We start from the raw sequence: 17,347 nt of genomic DNA, 5'->3' as shown, positions 1-17,347 counted from the left end.
TGAATATGTATGTATGTATGTACGCAAGCACTTGACACACAGCAGCTAAGCAACGACAATAATTCCCTCGCGCATTACCTTACTCATAAAGCACAGCCGCACCCATACGCACTCACCACATACCACGCCACGATTCACCAAATTCGTGTGCAGGTAGTTGTGGTGCTCTCATTTTATGAATGATCGTACTTTCCTTCGCGAAATATGCCCTTGCGTTGTTTACGTAAAACGGTTACAATGTTGTCAATTGTTATTTCTTTAAGAGAAAGAAAGTTCGAGAGACACCTGCGGAAGAGACTACAATTCAGCAAGTCGGGGCCATTGTTAAGAAAAGTGGGCGTGACAGTTTTAAGTACTCACGAGCGATAACCCTGAAATAAATGGGGAATTTAGCCTCCAAGCAGACTTTTGTGAAGAGGCATTCATGAAAATAAATTATATGGGCGTGTCAACAGAAAAAAGCCGTCACTGTCGAAAAAATATGTTAAGGCACGTTTTTCTTTCGCAAATTCCCATAGAAATGTGTAAAATTCTGAAAATAATACTTTTCACGGATGAAACTAAACCGGATTGGACAAATCTGATTGGTCCTTAAGGGAAGGCTTTTGTTCAACGTGAAAAAAGAACAAAGAGTTCAATCCCCGATATATGAATGTATGTACAACAAAGACCTTAACTCAAAGTAACTTCAATCTGGGGATTTCCTGCAATATATAAGTACAATAGGCGCCTTCGATTCACCACTTCTCTGCTCGCTATCTCTGCTCACTTGGCGAAAAATTTGCATGTGAAAACAACAACAAAGTATTTCAGACTCTTCAGTACCGCCGCTATTAACGAATCATGCCATTGCGTCTGCGCTTATGAAAGTATTTTGTTTTTGTAGTTACAGGGCTTAAAACTTGTATGTATGTTAGGACAGCAAGTGTACAACCCTACATACAATTATCGAAGTTTAATCAATAACCACTGTGCCCACCGTGATTGTCAGTGGCATTTTGTATTCCATTTGGCATAGAATGGATAATCCTACAGTGGGTTTCTGTGGGAGTGAAATATTACAGTTCTTTGATTTTTTCAAATTCCTATTTTTGAATGTTTCCTCTCCATTCGCATCTTTAAATATCCCCAAAGGTTTTCAATGCGGTTTATGTCGAGTGTCTGGCTTAGCCCATCCCTACCTTAAACATTATTTTGCAAAAATCATTCTTGTACTAAATTGAGAAGTGTTTTGGGTCACTCTCTTGCATAAGAACCCACCGAAGTGGTAAATTCTCCTCAGCAAATGATAGCATCACTTCATGAAGTATGCCGTTGTATGTATATTAGTCCATTTTATTTGTTATGAGGGGAGAAGGTTCTACTCCATACCAAGAGAAGCATCCCCAGATCATTACGCTGCCGCAACCGTGTTTCACTGTTTTTCTATTTTTTTTGTGGATCGCGGTAAGAACTCTTGTTCTTAAGACGTTTGACATTTCGTTCAACATTTTTTTTAAATAAATTTATTTTTGTTTCTGTACATTCCCCTTACATGTGTGGGGAATGTTCATGCCGCTACACCAACACCAACTACAGTAGGGGAGCACGTTGGCTATTTCGTCTTGGGCACTAGCGCAAGTTTCGCCCGCGGTCCCAGAAACTAAGTGCTCTACTTTTCGGATGGCCACCTTGTATTTTAGCATTAATTTGCTCTGAAAAATTGCAAAACCCGGTTGGCATAAGCATTGATCAAAAAATTGAAATTTCAAACTGTTTATTGTTTAGGGCGTAGCAACGTACGTTTGGTATTTCCTAGTTTTAAATATTTCTACGAATAGACACACCCAAAATTTCTAGAAAATGGGGTCCACATGTAAACAAATAAATAAAGGCAAAGCAAATTAAATTTCTATGAGTCTGATTTTCAATGATGGTTTTTAATGAAACGAAAAGCGCGTAGTCTACACATACACACATATGTACGTATGTGTTTGACCACACACAAAAGACTGGTTTGAAAAGTAAATGGCTGAGTTACAGTTTCGTCCTTAATTGAACAAAGAAAAGGATTCGGGATTTTTAAGTGTCTCATCGCTGAAAATAATCTATTTCGCTATTACGTAAATTCTTAACAATAAAAAAGGATCGCAGGCAAGGTAGCGCAGGCAAAAGGTAACGGTGCTATTAATTGTGCACCCGCAACAACAGGTAGGTGGAAATTCCACATGTGGTGCAAGTTAAGCCCTTCTGCAGTGCATAAAAGCTGATCTTACACACCTTTTAGAGTCATAACGCGGTTGACTAGCAAGTGCAACATTTCACAGTGTTTCAGTGCGCTCAAAAAATTTGTTTCAAAATAAAATTAAAAATTTGTTTAAAAATAAAATTGCATAACTAAATAAGAATGATTTCTTGCCGAAAACCATTGGCAGATAGAAGGTAAATATATATTTTTTACAAATACCATATAGCTACCTTAGTTGGAAATGTTAACTAAACTCGCTTCTCTTATTTTTTCTAGCGCTTTCTTCTGGAACTCAAGTTCGCATTCACAGAATGTCGTCGCCAACTCAGCAAAGGATTGGCTGCGCTTTGCAGATAATAATTTCAAAAACGGAAATAGTGCATCGCATCCGGAACAGCAGCAGCGCGTCAAACAGATGGGCTTGACATCCGCCATCAGCTGGGATAAGCCTACTATTGAAGAACTGCAAAGAACAGAGGCATTACGCAAAGCATTACAGCCATTTAAGGTGTTTGAGAATCAAAATGAGCTTAATCGTCGTGTGCAGATTTTGGCTAAACTTAATACGCTTGCCAAAAAATGGGTTAAAGTTGCATCAATGGCAAAGAATGTGCCAGAGGCAGTTGCCGAAAAGCTCGGTGCGAAAGTTTACACTTTCGGTTCATATCGTTTGGGTGTACACCATAAGGGCGCTGATATTGACGCACTCTTTGTCGCACCACGCAACATAGAACGCACTGAATTTTTTACGTCCTTTTTTGAGTTACTAAAAAACCAATCCGAAGTGACTGAATGTCGTTCAGTGGAAGAAGCCTTTGTGCCAGTCATAAAAATGAAATTTGATGGAATTGAAATTGATTTGGTATTTGCGCGTCTATCACTGAAAGAGATACCCGATGATCTTGATCTAAGCGATGATTATCTGCTTAAGAATTTGGATCAATTTTCGGTGCGCAGTTTGAATGGCTGTCGTGTGACAGACGAAATATTGGCGCCCATCAAATTGTGGGCGAAAAGTAAGTATAAAAGTTTAAAAATTTCTGAGACGTTACATAATTACAATATTATAATGTTTTGTTTGTTTCTGAAATTGCAGAACACGGAGTTTACTCCAATTCTTTGGGCTACTTTGGTGGTGTGACGTGGGCGATGTTAGTGGCGCGCACTTGCCAATTGTATCCAAATGCAACACCTTCTACTCTCATACACAAATTTTTTTTGATCCTGTCTCTCTGGAAGTGGCCAAAACCCGTACTGCTTAAACGACCTGTCGATGTTGATTTGCGATTTCCGGTAAGTATTATGAATAAGCGCAAACCGCAAACAATTGCATATCGCTAAACAATTGCTAATTACTTATTTCTCTAAGGTTTGGGATCCACGTGTTAACGGTGCGGATAGGTACCATCTAATGCCCATTATAACGCCGGCATATCCACAACAGAACTCAACCTTTAATGTGTCGGAATCAACAAAAAAAGTTTTACTGAATGAGTTCAGCAGAGGAAAGATTATCGTAGAAGAGATTATGAATGGTCGCGCTTCATGGGATCGACTCTTCGAAGCGCCCAGCTTCTTTTATAAGTACGAATATTTATATTATATTTAACTAAGTATTATTTTCACTTATAAATGACATCACTTTTCTCTGTACTCCTTTTAAGATACCGCCACTTTATAGCGGTTTTGGTTACATCGCAAACCAGTGACGATCAGTTGGAGTGGTGTGGCTTAGTCGAATCAAGGATTCGTCTATTGGTATGTAATCTAGAGCGCACTCATCATATTGCATTGGCACATGCAAATCCTACATGTTTTGATTATAAGAAAGGCGCTGCCGTCACACTAAATAACAGCGGAAGTGAGTAGGATAAAACACAGCCCAACGGCGATCCACCAGTTTGTACAGCGCCATTCTGTTCGATGTGGTTCATCGGCTTAGAATTCGAACGTACAGAGAATTTGAATGTGGACCTTACGCAAACAATTAAATATTTCGTCGAAAGTGTTATAATGCATGCGGTGAGTAGAGACGATTTTTTGACATGATTTAAAATTGAAATTGTTTTGCTTATTGAATTAGTTTCAATCTAAAAAAATTATTTATTTATTAAATTGGTTTTTCTCTAATTTTAGATAAAAATACAAATGTTCAGAGATGGTATGAATATCGATGCGCAATACGTGAAGCGTAAATCGCTTTCGCAGTATTTGGATACGGATTTGTTGAAACGTGAACGCAGGTCCATGGAACAAGAAAGTAGTTTCAATAACTCCATTTCAGCCAATTGTAAACGATTGTTGACGGATTTGTCAACACAGAAAGAGCCTGCGGCTAAAAGAGCGCGCTTGAGTGAATCGACGAGTTCGGAAGATTAAAGTAGAATTCTAACTGAGAGATCCAATATTTTGGGAAATTCGTTATGTTGTGAGGGCGGAAAAACCTCATATCTTTGGAGAGAGCGCGAAATGATACATTTTCCATATTTAGTCGACACCTCACCAACAACTTGGCTGCAGACTTATGTATTATTTCGCAAAAATATTTTTTATCACTGTATTAAACTGTATTCATGTTTTTAGTGTATTTTATTGTGATTTATTAAAAGTCTTAGATTCTTATGTATACAACAGTTATTTACAAACTGCTTTTTAACTTAGTTATATAATTATTATTAAGTGATATAGGAAAAAACAAAAAAAAAAAACGAAAACAGAAAAACAAAAAAAATAAAAAAAAAATATATATATATACTATTCTATCTGTCGCTTACCAAATTGTTGGTTCAAAAGTCAATTTAAATATTAATATTAAATTTAAGTATTCATCATTCAACCAAAATTCCACATGTGGTCATCCGTATGAAAATAGTTTCACATAAATTTCTATACACTTTGTCCATCCATCCATATGAGAAAATCAATTTGATTTCTATAGATCCACTTGATTTTAGCTGTACAATTTTTATTTAGAAATGACAAATAAACAAATTTTAGTGAAACAAAACTGAGATTGATTTTTATTGAAAACGAGTATTCTCTAATAGTAAGTATGTATGCCAATAAATTGGGAGTTTGTTTTATAAATCTTTCATAACTCAAACATTCAAAAACTTTCGACATCCAGAGTGATAGTTTGGTAGTCGCTCTAGCATTCTTCCCTTCGGGTGAAAATGGAAGACTTAGCGAGGTTTATACGCGAGATACATACATATATGTACAAATAGACAAGTAAAAGAAAATGATAAGTTTGCGGAGTTCATGAGTCAAATAAGTCTGACAACAGGAAATTAGTAAAAATTAATATGATACCAATTCCGTAATTTTTTTACAGCTCAATTCCGGGTATTTACAGCTCAAAACAAGGGATAAGGCAGCTTATCAAGCTGCCAGACCACAGCAGTATTTTCCAAGCGGAAGTTTTTGCTGTGGGGAAAGTCACGGAGCTAGCCTACACTAGAAAAAAAGAACTCAACAATTAATATATACGTGGACAGTCAATAAAAGCAATAAGCTCATATTGTATTAAATCCAAAAATGTTCGACGGAGCAGGGAGGCCATAGAAAGGCTAGCCGCAAACAGTAGGCTGCATATCTACTGGGTACCTGGTCACAAAGGTATTATGGGGAACGAAATAGTAGATGAGATAGCAGAAAGTGACTACCTTTTGAACAAGAGAACGACATACCATAACCGCTAAATAAATACAATACAATATACAATAAAATGGACAATAAATACAATACAATATACAATAAAATGGACGGACAGCAACAAAGACAGAATTGACGAAGTTGTGTTCAGAGAGGTGTCCGGAAAAAAAAAATCAAAATATATAGGATATATAAAGCCCTTAGTTGGGATTCCATAAGTAACCTACCCGGGAAGTGCGTTATAAAGTCTGTACGTAGTCGCGAGTGTCGGCGTAGTTCTACTGTGCATTGCCAGGAATCTTAAAACAAAATTCAATTTGGCTGTGAAAGTTTTCACAAAATTAACAATTTGAGTGAGTGCTTTCGCACGTGAACGAGATAGCAAAGACATCAAAACGCTTTGGTAAACTGTCAAATACAGCTGAGCTCGTCACCCAAAAGTGGAACAGGTCTAGGCGTACAGGTGTTAGCTAAGATCGAAACCACAAGTGCAGTATAGTGCAGTCATGCAGTATAACGCAGGGCGCAGGTAGTGAAGTGTGATTTGTGGATTAGGGAGGTTCTAAGTGATAAAAAAAAAAAAAAAAAAAAAAAAAAAAAAAAAAAAAAAAAATTATTAATAGATAAGAAAAATTTATAATAAATACATTAAGACTACATTAATTATCGATAATAATAATTTATAATAAATAATAATAATAAACAATAATAATAATTATTAATAATAAATAAATTATAATGTTAACTGCTCGCACTCCGCCGCCAGGCGGTGGAATAACGTCTAAAAACACTAAAACCTTCGATATAACAGTCTTAATACAAAAACTAAACGATTTAGAAGCACTTTGTCGTGAATTAAAAGACGAAAATGAGAAACTTAAGCTTGAAAATAGAAGTTTTACTAGTGCTTATGCTTCCAAACAAACAAATAACGAGGTCAAAGTAACATATGAAACTGATGAAGAGGAATTAGCTTTAGAAACCGATTGGATTTTAAAGAAAAATAAAAGACCCAATAAGAAACGGAAAGCTGAAGGATCTCCTGTATATCTAGTATCCGATAAGCACACTGTAAACGATCCCCCCGTGTTTGAAATCTCCGCCGCGAAAAATGGCAACCAAAAATATGAACCTCGTCCTCCGCCTATCATGGTATCAAATATCACTAACTATCAAAAACTAAGTATCGCAATAGAAAATTTGATTAAAAACCCATTCACTCTAAAATTATTAAACAATGATATATACAAAATAAATGTTACACACAGTGACGACTATAGGTCAGTAACTAAAATGCTAACAGAATCAGAAATATCCTGGTTTTCGTACCAAAATAAGCAAACGCGACCAATTAAAGTGATGATAAAAAACCTGCATCACACTTGTGAACCTGAAGCAATTATAGCTGACCTAAATGATCAAGGCTTTAACGTTTTAAATGCTGTGAACAAGCTAAAATGGAAAAGTAAAGAACCTTTAAATATGTTTATGGTTACTTTTGATCCCAGTGAAGATATCAACAAGATTTACAAAATAAACCATGTGCTCCACTCAATCGTTGTTATTGAACCTGTCAAAGCATCAAATCTGATTCCCCAATGCAAAAGTTGTCAAGCATTTGGTCATACCAAGAACTACTGTAACAAAACTCCAAGATGTGTAAAGTGCAGTGGAAAACATAGTACATTTGAATGTAAAAAACCGTCAGACCAAAACCCAAAGTGTTGCAACTGCGGGGAAAACCATCCCGCTAATTACAGGGGATGTATAGTCGCGAAAGACTTGCAAAAAATCCGTGATAAGAACAGGAATAAACAACAAATGCCAAATCATAGTAATAAAGTTATCGATACTATAAATAAAGTTACTAAAATAAATGCTGTGAAAACAAAAAAACCATCTTTTGCTGAAATTCTCAAAGAAGATAAGAAGATTGCGATATCAAACAAAATAACAAACAATGACCAGATTCTTGCCCAAATACTTCTCAAATTGAATAATCAAGAAGATTTCAACAAAAGCCTCCATAAACGGTTAAATGATCTTGAAAAACAAATACTGTCCAAAGGTAACAAACACAATGACTGATATGCTGAGAATTATGGCATGGAATGCGAACGGCTTAAAAAATCACAAAAATGAATTACAAATTTTATTAGAATTAGAACATATTGACGTCTGTCTTATTTCTGAAACGCACTTTACCAAACAATCGCACATTGAATTCAAGCATTATAATATCTACCACACTACACACCCAAGCAACTGTCCAAGGGGTGGTAGTGCCGTAATTATTAAGAAAAATATTGAGCAGTACGAAGATGTCAATTTAAGTACAGAAATATTCCAAGCCACAACTGTAACAATCCAAACAAAAAACCAACCACTTTCAATCACTGCCATATATTGTCCACCAAGATACAATATATCTTCAGAAGAATACAAGAAACTCATCAACATGCACAAATTTAAGTTCGTAATTGGTGGAGATTTTAACGCAAAAAATGTTTGTTGGGGATCACGTTTAACCACAGTGAAAGGACGTGAGTTGTACAAAGCAGCGCGAGAAACTGGATGTGACTTCATTTCTACGGCGAAACCAACATATTGGCCAACTGATGTCAATAAAACTCCGGACCTGATCGACTTTTTCATTGTAAAAAAACTGTCAACGAATTTTATTCAAATAGCCGAAGGTTCTGATCTCAATTCTGATCATTCACCAATATTCTTAACTATCAGTGAAACAATAATCGAGAAAGAAAGTAAACCGACGCTCAATAATAAAAATACTGACTGGAAATCCTTTGCAAAAATTCTTCAAAACATTCAACAAAATGACTTCTTAGTAACCACCAAAGATCAACTAGAAGAAGAAGTTCAAAGGTTTGTCCAAGAAATCCAGAAAGCTGCCTGGATGAGTACACCCAATTTCAAAAGGGTAACAAATGGAGCTAACTACCCCAAAGAAATTAAGCAGCTCATCACAAACAAAAGAAAATTACGGCGAAAATGGCAACATACTCGTTCCCCTAGTGACAAAACCAAGCTCAACAAAGCATCACAAGAATTAAATAATGAAATAAATTGTATTAAAAATGAATCAATAAATCAATACCTTTCAAGCTTGAGATCTGATAAAAAAGGTGACTACTCACTTTGGAAGTGTACTAAATATTTGAAAAGACCAAATTGTCATGTTCCTCCAATCAAAAGAGATAATAATACATGGGCAAAAAGTGACAAAGACAAGGCAGTAGCTTTTGCAAAACACTTAACAGAAACTTTCCAACCCAACGAAAATCAATCTGACAATTTGTATACTCATACTGTAGATGAAAACACTCCTATTTCATTCATTACTATAAAAGAACTCAAAAGGGAAATAAAACAACTAAAAGATAAAAAAGCGCCCGGATTCGATTTAATTACAGCTGAGGTTTTAAAAAAGTTACCCTACATAAGTTTGGTTAAATTAGTAAAGTTATTTAATCATTCAATTCAGCTTCACTATGTTCCAACCCTGTGGAAAGTTGCGGAAATGATAATGATTCCGAAACCGGGAAAAGATCTACATCTTGTTTCCTCGTACAGACCAATCTCGTTGCTGCCTCAAATTGGTAAGCTATTTGAAAAGCTCATCCTCAATCGGTTGACGCCAATTATCGACTCTAAAGATTTGTTACCTTCGCATCAATTTGGCTTTCGGTGTAAGCACTCAACCATCGATCAGGTGCATAGAATCACAGCCGAAATTGAAAACTCTTTTGAACAGAATAAGTGTGTTCAGCAGTATTCTTGGACGTCGCACAAGCTTTCGACAAGGTTTGGCATGACGGTTTAAATAACAAACTAAATACCTGCCTTCCAAGCGGTTTTTGCGCCCTCCTAAAGTCGTATCTGAGTGAACGCTACTTTCGCGTTAAACAAGGAAATGAATACTCTGACCTTGAAGAAATAAATGCTGGTGTGCCGCAAGGAAGCATTCTTGGTCCGCTCTTATACCTTTTATACACCAGAGACTTGCCGATACCCTCGAATAGCTTGATCGCCACTTTCGCCGACGACACTGCCATCCTAGCAATTGGAAAAAGTGCTGAAGAAGCTGCAACCAAACTTCAAATTGCAACAAACGCTATTGAAGAATGGACGAAAACTTGGCGCATAAAATTGAACAATACCAAGTCAATACATGTAAACTTCACCAACAAAAAAGTGAATCATTATCCAATAATGCTGCTAGGTGCCGCAATACCACATGCAAACACTGCAAAATAACTTGGCATGACGCTTGATGCTAAGCTTCGATGGAAGGAGCATATAAAACTCAAACGGCATGAAATCCATCTGAAGGTAATACAAATTAAATGGCTAATTGGACGAAGATCAAAGCTATCCATATATAACAAAATAGCGATATATAAACAAATTATAAAACCAGTGTGGTCCTATGGCGCGCAATTATGGGGTTGCGCCAGTCAAAGTAATATAAATATACTTCAACGACTCCAGAATAAAATCCTTCGAGATATTTTCAACGCACCTTGGTTCGTTCGCAATAAGGATATTCATCGTGACCTCAATATCCCTACGGTCGCTGAAGAAATTAAAAAACAAGCAGAAGCCCACTCCCATAGGCTTCAAAGGCACGTGAACGAGGAAGCTAGCAATCTGCTCAACACCTCAGGCCTAACTCGACGACTGCATCGAATTAAACCACATGATCTGGCATGATGGCTGTTAACTTAAGGAAGGGACTATGAAAATCTCTTCACAAAATTTTATTTATGTTACCAAAATTGTACTGCTCGTTAGTTTATCTGTAACTAGTTGCAGTGCCAACAAACATTGTTATGTATTTTATATTGTATCTATGTTTGTAATAAAAAAAAAAAAAAAAAATAAAAACAAAATGGACGACTACATGAAAAGGCGAGTGGAAGCTAGGTGGACTAATCTGACCACATGCAAAACAGCAAAAGTCATGTGTAGAACTAACGACAAAAAACTGACTCAATTCGTACTTACGCTCTCGCGAAAGGACTGCAGAACTACCATAGGTATGCTAACAGGTCATAATCTTTTGACTGCACATGCGTACAAGATAGGGATTGCTAACACGGACAAAGGCAGGAAATTCAGAGAGGATGTTGAGGAAACTTTAGAACACCTTCTGTGCATTTGTCCGGCATTATTAAAAACGCCTTTAAAATGCCTTGGAGCCCCATTGTTTGAGGGTCTGGAGGACGTCTCAAAAGCGGATCTCCCAGCGCTGCTTAGATTCGCCATGACATCCTACATGATGTCTACTGTCGGTATTCATAGAGGTCGGTCTCCATCTTCGCTAGGGACCAAAAGGTCTATGCGTGTCTTGTTGCCAATATTTCCCGAATCCGTTAAATAAGCAGTTCTATTATTAAATAATTACTATGTTAAGTAAACATTTTAATGTTTGATTGGAAAATATACCAACTAAGTAAAGCAAATGTGTACCTATTTGTTAGCTTTGATTGAACGTAAAGTTAACTAATAACATCAGTCTATTCCTGAGAGCTTCTAGCTTAATACCTGCATTGTTGCGTTTAAAACCTTTTGCTAAAGAAATAATAAAATTTGCGTGATTCGATTCCTTAAACTCTGCCCCATCCGTTATCGTCCCACTTGAGATTCTCGATTTTTCAAAGCATCATCACGATATGCCGGAACTCAGTATAGATTGAAGCCGTGCTGTCTATGTGATTGAGTGCAGCTGCGACATTTTTGACTATCTACAAAAGCGAGATTTGAAAGTAACGAGTACTCTTCTGCTTACCTACTTTGCTGTCAGGTCAAGTAGGAAAAGTGGTTCGAAAAGCTCAAGTTCTTGAAAAAAAGAAACAAAAATCCTTTTCAATGCTGAGTACTTGAAACGTCTCTGAAGTAAACTCCTGCACAAAATTCATCGGTTCCTCGATCTGTCTTTGCCTCTCTTCACGGCACAGTCAGCAGGCATACGGGTAACATGACTTAACCATCTTATGACCTGCGCTTTAACAAAACGCACAGCTGTCTCGTTCTGACGTTCGTTTAGTTCGGAATTGTCCCGTATTCTATAGGTACCATCATCCATTCCTATTTGCCCAAAAATCGTTGTTAACATTTTTTTTCTATGCTAGCAATCAGTGCGCAGTCAGCAACTTTAAGAATCTATACCTCACATCCATGCGTTAAGATTGGTCGGATAGGGATCTTGTACGTAGTTAGTTTTAGACAAAAGCCGGGACTTGGCAAATGATGGCATCACTTCATGAAGTATGCCGTTGTATGTATACTTGTCCATTTTATTTGTTATGAGGGGAGAAGGTTCTACTCCATACCAAGAGAAGCATCCCCAGATCATTACGCTGCCGCAACCGTGTTTCATTGTTTTTCTATTTTTTTTGTGGATTGCGGTAAGAACTCTTGTCCTTAAGACGTTTGACGTTTCGTTTAACATTATTTCCAAATAAATTTATTTTTGTTTCTGTACATTCCCCTTACATGTGTGGGGAATGTTCATGCCGCTACACCAACACCAACTACAATAGGGGAGCACGTTGGCTATTTCGTCTTGGGCACTAGCGCAAGTTTCGCCCGCGGTCCCAGAAACTAAGGCCCCTATTATGAGTTACATTCGATCTTCGATATTCGCTGGTTGTCGAAGATCGAAAATCGAATGTCAATTTGGTATTATGAGCGGTGCAACCCTATCGAAATTTTCGTTGTTTACCGAATTTAGAGTCGAATGCAATTTTGCTTTCGATCGTGTAGCGTATTGTGGGAAAATTTGTTAAAGTGTAAGTTGTTTGCGATTATTTATGGTTTTATAGTAACCAAATAATAAATATATATTGTACTAATTTTGTTAATTTTATGCAGGTCGAAAGTCGTGAGTACCAAACAACAATTAGAAAGGCGAATCCACAATTCGCAAAAGGGATTTGCACCAAAGTTCAAGCAGCAAAAAAAATTGTATATTAGGAATTTACAACGGAGCTGAATTGCTTGGGACCACCAGTGAGAACGGCAGCAAAAGGGATTAAGCTTAATAATGGTTTTTTTTTTGTGATGTTTATAGAAATACATTTTTATTTTCCCTTGGTAGGTATGGGCTGAAATACGTAGAGGAACTGAAATACATATTTTTTTCGAATGACGAATAATTGAATAAAGAAAATTTATAACAAAAATAAAACAGAAACTGTGGCGTAAAGGTTTCTATTTAATACTTTTTAGATTTTTCTATAATATTCTCAAAATTTCATTTCTTATGTTTTCTACTTCTCCGTTATTTGACTCCACTTCAAAATCTTCAGCATCATCGTACACAGCGGGTTGAGCAAGTCCTAGCATACCTTCATTACCAATACTCAATTGGTACGATCCCTGAGCACAAAATCGCAGAACTGTGGCTAGCTTTAATATATTTGGAATGGATTTGGCTCGGGTGCACTGCTGCAACTGGTTTTCTGTACTGGACAGTAGGTTCATAAACGCCTCTTTAGATAATCTAAAGTTCTATAAAAATCTGTAAGGAAATTTCTGTAATATTAAGTACGTCAACACATTTTGAAAATTCTAAACTTACTCAGTGGAAGCCATTTCTAGGGAGTTGGATGCGCCCCTCAACTGTTTTCTACTTCTAGCTAGTTCACTAATCTTTCATCGTCCGATGAATCGTCGAACCACAACTCCGTTGTACTCATTTTCACAAAAAATACTTTTTTTAACTTTTAAAAATGTTGTTAGCAAAGAATTTCAACACAATCGGTTTTTCTTTTATTTTGATTTGCTGTACCAGCTGAGAAAAATTATCTATTGTAAATGCGTCGAGCGATCGAAATTCACAATAGTCCTATTCTTCAACGAATGAGCACCATAATACCAAATGAAAATTCGTTCGATCAGCACTTTCGACTACAGTCGAAGATCGAATGTTGCTCATAATAAGGGCCTAAGGGCCACCTTGTATTTTAGCATTAATTTGCTCTGAAAAATTGCAAAACCCGGTAAAAATTATATTGGCATAAGCATTGAACAACAAATGAAAATTTCAAACTGTTTATTGTTTAGGGCGTAGCAACGTACGTTTGGTATTTCCTAGTTTTAAATATTTCTACGAATAGACACACCCAAAATTTCTAGAAAATGGGGTCCACATGTAAACAAATAAATAAAGGCAAAGCAAATTAAATTTCTATGAGTCTGATTTTTAATGAAACGAAAAGCGCGTAGTCTACACATACACACATATGTATGTTTGGGTTTGACCACACACAAAAGACTGGTTTGAAAAGTAAATGGCTGAGTTACAGTTTCGTCCTTAATTGAACAAAGAAAAGGATTCGGGATTTTTAAGTGTCTCATCGCTGAAAATAATCTCTTTCGCTATTACGTAAATTCTTAACAATAAAAAAGGATCGCAGGCAAGGTAGCGCAGGCAAAAGGTAACGGTGCTATTAATTGTGCACCCGCAACAACAGGTAGGTGGAAATTCCACATGTGGTGCAAGTTAAGCCCTTCTGCAGTGCATAAAAGCTGATCTTACACACCTTTTAGAGTCATAACGCGGTTGACTAGCAAGTGCAACATTTCACAGTGTTTCAGTGCGCTCAAAAAGTTTGTTTCAAAATAAAATTAAAAATTTGTTTAAAAATAAAATTGCATAACTTAATAAGAATGATTTCTTGCCGAAAACCATTGGCAGATAGAAGGTAAATATATATTTTTTACAAATACCATATAGCTACCTTAGTTGGAAATGTTAACTAAACTCGCTTCTCTTCTTTCTTCCAGCGCTTTCTTCTCGAACTCAAGTTCGCATTCACAGAATGTCGTCGCCAACTCAGCAAAGGATTGGCTGCGCTTTGCAGATTATAATTTCAAAAACGGAAATAGTGCATCGCATCCGGAACAGCAGCAGCGCGCCAAACAGATGGGCTTGACATCCGCCATCAGCTGGGATGAGCCTACTATTGAAGAACTGCAAAGAACAGAGGCATTATGCAAAGCATTACAGCCATTTAAGGTGTTTGAGAATCAAAATGAGCTTAATCGTCGTGTGCAGATTTTGGCTAAACTTAATACGCTTGCCAAACAATGGGTTAAAGTTGCATCAATGGCAAAGAATGTACCCGAGGCAGTTGCCGAAAAGCTCGGTGCGAAAGTTTACACTTTCGGTTCATATCGTTTGGGTGTACACCATAAGGGCGCTGATATTGACGCACTCTTTGTCGCACCACGCAACATAGAACGCACTGAATTTTTTACGTCCTTTTTTGAGTTACTAAAAAACCAATCCGAAGTGACCGAATGTCGTTCAGTGGAAGAAGCCTTCGTGCCAGTCATAAAAATGAAATTTGATGGAATTGAAATTGATTTGGTATTTGCGCGTCTATCACTGAAAGAGATACCCGATGATCTTGATCTAAGCGATGATTATCTGCTTAAGAATTTGGATCAATTTTCGGTGCGCAGTTTGAATGGCTGTCGTGTGACAGACGAAATATTGGCGCTGGTGCCGAATGTGGAGAATTTCCGATTAACGTTGCGCTCCATCAAATTGTGGGCGAAAAGTAAGTATAAAAGTTTAAAAATTTCTGAGACGTTACATAATTACAATATTATAATGTTTTGTTTGTTTCTGAAATTGCAGAACACGGAGTTTACTCCAATTCTTTGGGCTACTTTGGTGGTGTGACGTGGGCGATGTTAGTAGCGCGCACTTGCCAATTGTATCCAAATGCAACACCTTCTACTCTCATACACAAATTTTTTTTGATCCTGTCTCTCTGGAAGTGGCCAAAACCCGTACTGCTTAAACGACCTGTCGACGTTGATTTGCGATTTCCGGTAAGTATTATGAATAAGCACAAACCGCAAACAATTGCATATCGCTAAACAATTGCTAATTACTTATTTCTCTAAGGTTTGGGATCCACGTGTTAACGGTGCGGATAGGTACCATCTAATGCCCATTATAACGCCGGCATATCCACAACAGAACTCAACCTTTAATGTGTCGGAATCAACAAAAAAAATTTTACTGAATGAGTTCAGTAGAGGAAAGATTATCGTAGAAGAGATAATTAATGGGATCGACTCTTCGAAGCGCCCAGCTTCTTTTATAAGTACGAATATTTATATTATATTTAACTAAGTATTATTTTCACTTATAAATGACATCACTTTTCTCTGTACTCCTTTTAAGATACCGCCACTTTATAGCGGTTTTGGTTACATCGCAAACCAGTGACGATCAGTTGGAGTGGTGTGGTTTAGTCGAATCAAGGATTCGTCTATTGGTATGTAATCTAGAGCGCACTCATCATATTGCATTGGCACATGCAAATCCTACATGTTTTGATTATAAGAAAGGCGCTGCCGTCACACTAAATAACAGCGGAAGTGAGTAGGATAAAACACAGCCCAACGGCGATCCACCAGTTTGTACAGCGCCATTCTGTTCGATGTGGTTCATCGGCTTAGAATTCGAACGTACAGAGAATTTGAATGTGGACCTTACGCAAACAATTAAATATTTCGTCGAAAGTGTTATAATGCATGCGGTGAGTAGAGACGATTTTTTGACATGATTTAAAATTGAAATTGTTTTGCTTATTGAATTAGTTTCAATCTAAAAAAATTATTTATTTATTAAATTGGTTTTTCTCTAATTTTAGATAAAAATACAAATGTTCAGAGATGGTATGAATATCGATGCGCAATACGTGAAGCGTAAATCGCTTTCGCAGTATTTGGATACGGATTTGTTGAAACGTGAACGCAGGTCCATGGAACAAGAAAGTAGTTTCAATAACTCCATTTCAGCCAATTGTAAACGATTGTTGACGGATTTGTCAACACAGAAAGAGCCTGCGGCTAAAAGAGCGCGCTTGAGTGAATCGACGAGTTCGGAAGATTAAAGTAGAATTCTAACTGAGAGATCAAATATTTTGGGAAATTCGTTATGTTGTGAGGGCGGAAAAACCTCATATCTTTGGAGAGAGCGCGAAATGATACATTTTCCATATTTAGTAGACACCTCACCAACAACTTGGCTGCAGACTTATGTATTATTTCGCTAAAATATTTTTTATCACTGTATTAAACTGTATTCATGTTTTTAGTGTATTTTATTGTGATTTATTAAAAGTCTTAGATTCTTATGTAAACAACAGTTATTTACAAACTGCTTTTTAACTTAGTTATATAGTTATTATTAAGTGATATAGGAAAACACAAAAAAAAACGAAAACAAAAAAAATTACAATAAAAAAAAAATTCTATCTGTCGCTTACCAAATTGTTGGTTCAAAAGTCAATTTAAATATTAATATTAAATTTAAGTATTCATCATTCAACCAAAATTCCACATGTGTGGTCATCCGTATGAAAATAGTTTCACATAAATTTCTATACACTTTGTCCATCCATCCATATGAGAAAA

The 17,347-nt window shown here is 36.7% G+C and overlaps 2 pseudogenes; both read left to right on the top strand.

Moving 5' to 3' along the window:
* The first annotated feature begins 2,386 nt into the window (after positions 1-2,386).
* Positions 2,387-4,914, top strand: LOC128867207 (poly(A) polymerase type 3-like; annotated as a pseudogene).
* A 9,569-nt stretch (positions 4,915-14,483) lies between these two features.
* LOC128867824 (poly(A) polymerase type 3-like) lies at positions 14,484-17,138 on the top strand (annotated as a pseudogene).
* Positions 17,139-17,347: the final 209 nt, after the last annotated feature.

The sequence above is a fragment of the Anastrepha ludens genome, chromosome 6 (assembly GCF_028408465.1).
Source record: "Anastrepha ludens isolate Willacy chromosome 6, idAnaLude1.1, whole genome shotgun sequence".
NCBI classification, from domain to species: domain Eukaryota; kingdom Metazoa; phylum Arthropoda; class Insecta; order Diptera; family Tephritidae; genus Anastrepha; species Anastrepha ludens.
Note: the sequence above shows the minus strand (reverse complement) of the source record. Positions and strands in the feature narration are given on the sequence as shown.